Source organism: Rhinopithecus bieti, unplaced genomic scaffold (assembly GCF_001698545.2).
Source record: "Rhinopithecus bieti isolate Rb0 unplaced genomic scaffold, ASM169854v2 scaffold_56806, whole genome shotgun sequence".
In the NCBI taxonomy this organism is placed as follows: domain Eukaryota; kingdom Metazoa; phylum Chordata; class Mammalia; order Primates; family Cercopithecidae; genus Rhinopithecus; species Rhinopithecus bieti.
The window spans coordinates 2,040,458-2,051,243 of NW_016823424.1; positions in this window are offsets into that span (position 1 = coordinate 2,040,458).

The following is a 10,786-nucleotide window of genomic DNA, read 5'->3' on the forward strand; positions in this document are numbered from 1 at the left end:
ATATATATATATATATATGGTGTGTGTGTGTGTGTATGTGTGTGTGTGTATATATATATAAAAGATACCCATTCAGACATTAGGACTGGAGCAAAAGGAAGAGATAGAACGTGAATTTATTTCATTTATCTTTTTTCTATCTCTAACATTTTACCAAATTGAAAGGGCCAGCCCCCTCCTTAAAGAAGGCAGAGTTATTTAGTCCTTTCTGCAAACCAACAGAAAATATAAGAAAGAGTATTTGCTAGATTTGCCAAAAAACAGAGCTATGAGATGGTTAGCCAACAAATAGCAGAGGAAAAAATACAATCTTAAAACACATGTAAGGATAACCAGCTTTGCTTGGGGTAGGCAAAATGGACTAGAGCCATTATAATTAGACTATAACTTGTATATTGTTTTGGGTCTCTCCGGAACTTGTCCCTGCCCCCTAAGAATTCTTGGAAGAAACTTAAATGTCCTATAGACCAGTTCCTATCCAACACAATTCCCCTCCACTCCATCCCAGAGAAGGAGCCATCTAATTTTCCCTGGATATCTCTAGTGACAGAGTACTCACCATTGAACGAGGCTGGCAGCCCCACTCCAGGTTCAATCTGCCTCCTTGAAACTTTCACTCTTCATTCCAAATGCTCTCCTCTGTAGCTCCAAAGGCAAAGTCTGCTCACTCTTCTACATGACAGCCTTTCAAATTCTTGTAGCCCATTATGATATCTTCCCTTGTTCTTATCTTCCTGAGACAGGGCATGATCAGGATGGGATTACTGTCTCCAGCAAGCCACTTGCACCCCTATAATTCCAGACTGCCAGGAGTCTGGAATTTAGCAATGGAATGCACAGTTTAAAAAGACTTCCAGCCAGACATGGTGGCTCATGCCTGTAATCCCAGCACTTTGGGAGGCTGAGGAGGGCGGATCACCTGAGGTCAGGAGTTAGAGACCAGCTTGGCCAACACGGCGAAACCCTATTTCTACTAAAAATACAAAACTTAGGCCGGGCGCAGTGGCTCACGCCTGTAATCCCAGCACTTGGGAGGCCAAGGTGGGCGGATCACGAGATCAGGAGTTTGAGACCAGCCTGGCCAACATAGTGAAATCCCGCCTCTACTAAAAATACAAAAATTAGCCGGGCATGGTGGCACATGCCTGCAATCCCAGCTACTCGGGAGGCTGAGGCAGAAGAATCACTTGAGCCTAGGAGGCGGAGGTTGCAGTGAGCCAAGATCGTGCCATTGCACTCTAACCTGGGCAACAGAGCAAGACTCCATCTCTCTTTTCTTCTGAGACAGGGGGTCTCACTCTGTCACCCAAGCTGGTAAGATCTTGCCTCAAACTCCTGGGTGCAAGTGATCCTCCCACCTAGGCCTCCTGAGTAGCTGACATTACAGGCACACTCACGGCCAACTAATTTTTGTATTTTTTGTGGATAAAGGATTTCACCATGTTACCCAGGCTGCTTTTGAACTCCTGAGCTCAAGCAATCCACCCACCTTGGCCTCCCAACGTGCTGGGATTACAGGCATGAGCTACCGTACCGGCCAAAAGACAATTCTTACTCTTAGGAGATGCATGCTGCAGTGTTAAGGTAGAGTATCATGATGTCTACAACTTACTTTTGAATGATACAGCAATACAGATATAGAAACAGATAGGTACGCCTAGATAGCTATATAAGGAGAAACAAAGCAAATATGACAAAATATTAATAATTGTGGAAGCTTTACAGATGTTCATTGTCCTTGTTTTGTTTTGAGACAGAGTCTCACTCTCTCACTCAGGCTGGAGTGCAGTGGCACTATTTTGGCTCACCACAAGCTCTGCCTCCTAGGTTCAAGTGATTCTCATGCCTTAGCCTCCTGAGTAACTGAAATTACAGGCATATGCCACCACACCTGTATAATTTTTGTATTTTTAGTAGAGATGGGGTTTCACCTTGTTGACCAGGCTGGTCTCAAACTCCTGGCTTCAAGCAATCTGCCTGTCACATCCTCCCAAAGTGCTGGGATTACAGGCAAGAGCCACCATGCCCAGCCTACTGTCCTTGTGTTTTAGCGTCAATTTGTTTCAAACTTTTCACAATTAAAGGTTGGGAAATAAAGGGCCAGAAAAGGTGGGAGAGAATGAAAGTGAAATAGAGACATGTTCAAAAACACAAATTCTCAAAAAAAAAAAAAAAAAAAAAAAAAAAAAAAAAAGACCTCCATCAAACAGGCAAATTCCCCAGGCCAGTGGGTACTACTTAGGACACCACTAGTCCTAAGCTGGTGAAATGCCAAAGGTACAGATTATTCCCAGGATAAGAGTCATGGCTAAAACAAGGTAACTCAGAAAGTTTGAAAGATAAAAGAATGAGCAAAGGTATACCAAGTAAATTTTTAAAAAGGATGAGAGTAGAGCTCGTGCTCTTACCTTCTGGTAATATTGATTTCAAGGCGAAAATTATTAAACTAGACTAATATAGGCACTGTATATTTTTATATTTAATTTTATTTTAGATTTGGGGGTACAGTTGCATTTCATATGCAGGTATATTGTGTAATGCTGGGGACTGGGCCTCTAGTATGCCCGTTACCCAACTGGTGAACACTGGTGAACCTGAAAGGTAAATTTTCAATGCTCGCCTCCCTTCTGCCCTCTCCCCTTTTGGAGTCCACAGTGTCTGTTATTTCCATATTTGTGTCCAAGATAGGCAATTTATAACAATAAAGGTTTACATTACAATGAAGATATAACACATATCTGAGTAAACAAATAACATAGCAACAAAGATATAAAACAAAGTTTACTGGACATACAAGGAAGAATCAACACACATTATACTAAGAAGAGCTTATTTTACCTCTGTCAGCCTGTGACAGAGCAAGACAAAAAGTAAGTAAAGCTCACAATTGGAAAACCTAGAGGAAATGGATAAATTCCTGAACACCTACAACCTACCAAGATTGAACCAGGAAGACACAGAACACCTGAACAGAGCAGTAACAAATACCAAGATTGAATCAGTAATAAAATGTCTCCCAACAAGGAAAAGCCCAGAACTGGATGGCTTTCCCGCTGAATGCTATCAAACACTTAAGAAGAACTAACATCAATTATTCTCAAACTATTCCAAAAAATTGAAGAGCGGGGAATTCTCTGTAATTCATTCTATGAGGCCAGCATTACTGTGATATCAAAATTAGGTTGGTGCAAAAGTAATTGTGGTTTTTGCCTGTTTTTCCCCCCAATGGTAAAAACCACAATTACTTTTGCACCAACCTAATAGACAAGGATATAACAATAACAAAAAAGAAAACTACAGGCCAATATTTCTGTTGAACATACGGGCAATAAACCCTCAACAAAATCAAACCAAGTCCAACAACACATCAAAAAGATACTGCATCATGATCAAGTGGGATTTATCCCAGGGATGCAAGAATGGCTGAACATATGCAAATCAATATACTGATCACATTAACAGAATGAAGGACCAAAAACCATATGATTATTTCCGTAGATGCTAAAATAGCATTTGGTAAAATCCAACCACCTTTCATGATAAAAGCTCTCAACATATTAGCCATAAAAGGAACATACCTCCATACAATAAAGGCCCACATATAATAAATCCACAGCTAATATACTGAATGAGGAAAAGCTGAAAGTGTTTTCTCTAAGAACTAGAATAAGACAAAGATGTCCACTTTCACCACTCTTTTTTGAGGTAGGCGCTCACTCTGTCACCCAGGTGAGAGTACAGTGGCGCAATCACAACTCATTGCAACCTCAACCTCCCAGACTCAAGTGATTTTCCACCTCGTTTTATGATTTTTTGTAGAGATGAGATCTCACTATGTTGCCCAGGCTGGTCTCAAACTCCTGGGCTCAAGTGATCCTCCTGCCTAGGCTTCCCAAAATGCCAGGATTACATGTGTAAGCCACTACATCCGGCCCACTCTTATTCAACATAATACTGTAAGTCCTAGCCAGATCACCCAGGCAAGAAAAACAAATAAAAGGCATTCAGATTGGCCAGGCACGGTGGCTCACACCTGTAATCCCAGCACTTTGGGAGGCCGAGGTGGGCGGATCACGAGGTCAGGAGATCAAGATTATCCTGACTAACACAGTGAAACCCCATCTCTACTAAAAATGCAAAAAATTAGCCGGGCATGGTGGCGGGCACCTGTAGTCCCAGCTACTCAGGAGACTGAGGCAGGAGAATGGCGTGAACCCAGGAGGCGGAGCTTGCAGTGAGCTGACATCACACCACTGCACTCCAGCCTGGGTGACAGAGTAAGATTCCATCTAAAAAAGGCATTCAGATTAAAGAGGATGTCAGACTTTCCCTCCTTGCAGATGACATGAACTTATATGTAGAAAAACCTAAGGACTCTACCAAAAAACTCTTAGAACTGACCAAAAAAGTCAGTAAAATTGCAGTATACAAGGTAAACATAAAAAAACAACAGTTTTTCTATATGCCAATAATGAACTAGCTGAAAAATAAGCAAAGAAAGCAATCCCACTTACAATAGCTACAAAAAAAAAAAGACCCAGGAATAAATTTAACCAAGGAGGTGAGAGATTTCTGCAAGAAAACTACAAAACACTGATGAAAGAAATTGAAGAGGGCACAAACAAACAGAAAGACATCCCCTGCTCATGGATGGGGAGAATTAATATTGTTAAAATGACCATACTACCCAAAACAATCTACAGATTCAATGCAGTCCCCACAAAAATACCAAAAACATTCATCACAGAAATAGAAAAAATCATCCTAAAATTTGTCTGGAACCAAAGAAGATCCCAAATAGCCAAAGCAATCCTGAGCAAAAAGAACAAAGTTGGAGGCATCACACTACGTGACTTCAAAATATACCACAGAGCTAGAATAAGCAAAACCAGCATGGTATTGGTATAAAAACAGACACACAGACCAACGAAACAGAATAGAGAACCCAGAAATAAATCCACATATTTGCAGCCAACTGATTGATTTTTAGCAAAGGCGTGAAGAGCATGCACTGGGGAAAGGACACCCTCTTCAATAAACGATGCTGGGAAAACTGGTTATCCATATGCAGAGGAATGAAACTGGACCCTATCTTTTACCATATACAAAAATTAACTCAACATGAATTAAAGTCTTAAATGTAAGACCAGGAACTATAAATACTACTACTAGAAGAAAACATACAGGAAATGCTTTGGGACGTGGATCTAGGCAAAGTATTTCATGGCTAAGACTTCAAAAGCATAGGCAACAAAAACAAAAATAGACAAATTGGACTACATTAAAGTATAAAGCTCTTTCACGGCAAGGGAAACAATCAACAGAGTAAAGACACAACCTGTAGAGTGAGAGAAATTATTTGCAAACTATTCATCCAACAAGAAACTAATATCCAGAATATGTAAAGAACTCAACAGCAAGATATAAAACAATCCCATGAAAAAATGAACAAAGGATCTGAGTAGACATTTCTCAAAAGAAGACATACAAATGGTGAACAGGTATGTGAAAACAATGCTCAGCATCACTAACTGTTAGGGAAATGCAAATAAAAACCACAATGACATATCATCTCACCCCAGCCAGGATGGCTATTAATAAAAAGAAAAACACAAATGCTGGTGAGGATGCAGGGAAAAGGGAACTCTTATAAACTGATAGTAACAATGTGTATTAGTACAGACATTATGGAAAACAATATGGAGGTTTCTAAAAAAACTAAAAATAGAACTACCATGTGATCCAGTAATCTGATCACTGGGTATTTATCCAAAGGAAAGGAAATGAGTGTATCAAAGGGATACTTGCATCTCCATGCACTATTCACAATAGCCAAGATATGGAATCTGCCTAAGTGTCCATCAATGGATGAATGAATAAGAAAAATGTGGTATTTACACACAATTGAATGCTATTAAGCATAAAAAAAGAATGAATTTCTATTGTTCGCAGCAACATGGATGGAACTGGATGTCATTATATTAAGTGAAATAAGCCAGGTACAGAAAGACGAATATCACATGTTCTCACTCATATGAGAGCTTAAAAAAGTTCATCTTACAGAAATAGAGAGAAGTATGATAGTTACCAGAGGCTAGGATGAGCAGGGGCAGGTGGGGAATGAACATAGGTTGGTTAATGGATAAAAGCCTACAGTTAGATAGAAGAAATAAGTTCTAGTGTCCAATAGCACAGTAGGGTGACTACAGTTAACAACAATTTATTGTACATTGCAAAATAGCTAGAAGAGAAGATTTGAGATATTCCCAAGACAAAGAAATAATAAATGTTCAAGGTAATGGATATCCTAAATACCCTGACTTGATCAATACATGCTGTATGCATGTATCAAAATATCACGTGTACCCCATAAATATATACAATTATTATGCATCAACTAAAACATTTTTAAAAATAAAGATGTACATCCAAGTAATGTAATTCATATGATCTAATTGATATATATTAAATTCTATATTTTGGAAACAAAGAATACATATTTTCAGTGGTTCATGGAGTATTCATCAAAATTGATTATTAGGCCAAAAAACAAAGACCCTCAATAATTTTGATAGAGTGAAAGACATCCTGTTGTCAAGAGATAATAAAACTTGAAATCAGTAACAATTTTTCTTTTTTTGAGACAGGATCTCACCCTGTCACCCAGGCTGGAGTACAGTGACACCATCACAGCTCACTGCAGCCTGGAAGTCCTGGGCTTAAGCAATCCTCCCACCTCAACCTCGCGAGTAGCTGGGATCACAGGCACATGCCACCACGCCCGGCTAATTTTTGTATTTTTTGTACAGAAGGGGTTTCAACCTCCTAGGCTCAAGCGATCCTCCGGCTTTGGCCTCCTAAAGCGCCGAGATTACAGGAATGAGCCACCATGCCCAGACAACAATTTTTTTTTAACTCTACTAATAGAACTTCTTAGACGCTTAAGCAGCTCTTTCAACTGAAACTGCAGAAGACTAGAACCAAACATTTTATAGCTTTAGATAATTACATACATAAATATGAAAATGAAAATAAATTAATTAAGCATCCAACTCAAAAGTTAGAAAAGAACCACAAAATAACTTAAAACGACTCTTTTTTTTTTGTGGCAGGTCTTGCTCTCATCATCCGGGCTGCAGTACAATGGCATAACCACAGCTCACCGTAGCCTCAACTTCCTGGGCTCAGGTGATCCTCCTACCTCAGCCTCCTGAGTAGCTGGGACTACAGGAGCACACCACCACACCTAGTTAATTTTTTGTATTTTTAGTAGATACGGGGTTTTGCTATGTTGCCTAGGCTGGTCTTGAATTCTGGGGCTCAAATAATCCACCCACCTCAGCCTCCCAAAGTGCTGGGATTACAGGTGTGAGCCACTGCACCCAGCCTAAAGAAAGACTTTTTAAAGATAAATGTAGAAATTACTAAATTAGAAAATTGAAAAGCAATAGAGCATCAGAAAAGATTAAAGCATCAGCTAACCAAATCATTGCATAGGGGAGGAACAGGGAAGGAGAAAAAACATAAATGCAAATAATAATAAATGAGAATAAATAACCTCCACTGATAAAAAAAAAAAAATTGCTCAACTCTGTATAAGGAACTGTAATCTCAATTAAACAGGTAATTCTGTATTGAAAAAAAAAATAGATTGTTGGGCCAGGAGCAGTGGCTCACACTTGTATTCCCAGCACTTTGGGAGGCTGAGATGGGATGATGGTTTGAGCCCAGGAGTTTGAGGTTACAGTGAGTTATGATCCTGCCATTGCATTCCAGCCTGGGCAACAAAGTGAGAGCCTATCTCAAAAGAAAAGAAAAGAAAAGAAAAGAAAAGAAAACAGAAAAAAGAAAGAATGTTTGAAGAGATAGGAAATCCAAACCATGGAGTGTGGGAAGGGGGACAAGAAAGTTTTTAAGAAATCCCCTCTAACTAAAAAATGATTGGCCAGGCGTGGTGACTCACACCTGTAATCCCAACAGTTTGGGAGGCTGAGGCAGGTGGATCACCTGAGGTCAGGAGTTTGAGACCAGCCTGGCCAACATGGTGAAACCCCGTCTCTACTAAAAATACAGAAAAATTAGCTGGGCCTGGTGGCACATACCTGTAATCCTAGCTATTCAGGAGGCTGAGACAGGAGAATTACTTGAACCTGGGAGGCAGAGATTGCAGTGAGTGGAGATTGCGCCACTGCACTCCAGCCTAGGCAACAAGAGTGAAAAATCTGTCTCAAAAAAAAAAAAAGATTAATTTCAAGACCAGATGCATTCAGGATGACTCTAACCAGAAGAATCAAAGCCAGCGTCATACTTAATGGGAAAGTAGAGATATATTCCCGGTAAAGTAAAAAACTAGCTAAAGATGACGAAGAACACTACTGTTACCTGGTGGGTGGGGAAGGATTGAATAGGTCAATGTGTAACCGAGTATCTCAGCTTCAAGATGCATTTTAAAACTTTTTTTCTCTAAACTCAAAATATAGCCTTGAAATGTACTTTAAAACTCTTTGTTTTCCTCCCTTTCCCGCCAGGCACTCCCATGCATTGTGCTTACTTATCTAATTATGTGCTTGCTTAGAAATTCCACGGACCAATTCTGAAATAAACCAGGCATAGAGACCCAGCTGCAGAATCCTCCTGCAGGAAAGTTACAAATGATGACGCCATCACCATCAGGCCAAAGTCAAACTGATGCCAACCAGGCCTCGGGAGGGGCGATTATCAAGATAGCCATGGAACGAGACACACAGAACCCGCACCCAACATTTCCACGTTTCCCATACCACATTTTCCTTCTTAAATCCCCTTACTCAGCCCAAAAAGTTGAAATGGTTTTTTGGAAGCATGAGCCTAGCCATTTCCTCAACTGCTGGTACTTCACCACACCTCACCTCTTGAGTATTTGGCATCTCAGGCAGCGACCAGCCAGACTTACATTTGGTTACAAATAGAACTTGACAACAGAAAAAAAAAAATGTATAAAAATCAGAGGTGCAGTGGTGCACACCTACAGTCCCAACTACTAGGAAGGCTGAGGTAGGAGGATCCCTTGAGTCCAGGAGTTAAAGGCTGCAGTGTAGTATGATTGCACCTATGAACAGCCACTGTGCTCCTGCCTGGGAAACACAGCAAGACCCCATCTCTTTAAAAATATCAAAAAGAAAGAGATTAAATTATATTATTGTAAACCTAGAAAACCTAAGAGAATCAACTGAAAATGATTTCAAATAGTAAGAGAATTCAGAGAAGTGAGTGACTAGGCAAAAGAATATTATGCAAAGATCAATAGCTTTCCTATAACACAAAACACAACTGATTAGATAACAAGATGAGAGAAAAGATTCCTGTTATATTAGCAAGCAAAGAGAGAAAAGATCTAGCAAACAGTAAATAGTGTGCAAGAACTACAAGAAAAAAATCATTAAAATACTACTGAGTGGCACAAAAGAGTCTTGAATAGATTGAATAACTGTATATCTGGTAGGAAAAACTCAATTTTATTAAAGATGTTAGCCAGGTGTAGTGGTGTGCACCTGTAGTCCCAACTACTCGGTAGGCTGAGACAGGAGGATTGCTTGAGCCTGGGAGGGCAAAGCTGCAGTCAGTCATGATTGTGCCACTGCACTCAGCCTGGGCAACAGAGTGAGATCCTGTCTCAAAAAAAAAAAAAAAAAAAGAGTATACATGTATGTTACTTCTCCTTTCACTCATCTATAAATTTCAGGACATCACAATAAAATTATGAACAGGGTTTTTTTAAATTAATGGGCAAGCAAAAATATCCAGAATAACTCTGACAAACAAAAACAACACTGGGTAGCTAGTCAGATGCGTTTCTCACTCCTCTGTTCTAAAAGGAAAATGTTCTGGAGTGAGCATCACACTGGCAGTTTCCTTTTCTTGAGGAACAGGTGGGAAGGGGCCCAGCAACAGCTCCCTTGACAGGGACTCCATTCCACCCTTCCCTCCAGATGCAACATCACTGCTATGTGGCTCCAGCAGAGCCCCAGCTCCCTTCAGCCATACTCCTGGGCAGCCTCGGGCCATCAAGCAGAGAGAGGCGAACATCATGCTCCTGCACCATCGCCCCTGAGCAGCACCTCCAAATACTGGGACCACTGGTCTTTGCCATCTCAAAGCTCCACCACCACATCTCTCAGAAAACCCATTATAGGCCGGCCGCAGTGGCTCACGCCTATAATCCCAGCAGTTTGGGAAGCCGAGGTGGGCAGATCACCTAAGGTCTGGAGTTCGAGACCAGCCTGGCCAACATGACAAAACCTCATGTCTACTAAAGAAAAATACAAAAACTTAGCGGAGTGTGGTGGCACGCGGCTGTAATCCTAGCTACTCAGGAGGCTGAGACATAAGAGTCGCTTGAACCCAGGGGACGGAGGTTGCAGTGAGCCAAGATCGGGCCACTGCACTCCAGCCTGGATGACAGAGTGAGACTCTGCCTCAAAAACAAACAAAAACCCATTATAGGTTGAATTGTGTCCCCAGAAAAAGATATGGTGAAGTCCTAACCCCAGCCCCCAATACCTGAGAATGTAACCTTATTTGGAAATAAGGTCCTTGCAGGTGTAATCAGTTGAGATGAGGTCATACTGGAGTAGGGTGGGCTCCTAATCCAATACGACTGGTGTCCTTATAAGGAGCCAGGCATGTGAAGACACAGTGTGACAGGGAAAACACCATATGAGGATGGAGAATTGGAGTGCTGCCTGCACAGGCCAAGGAACACAAAAAATTGCCAGCCAGCCACCAGGCGCTAGGGAGAAGGAAGGAA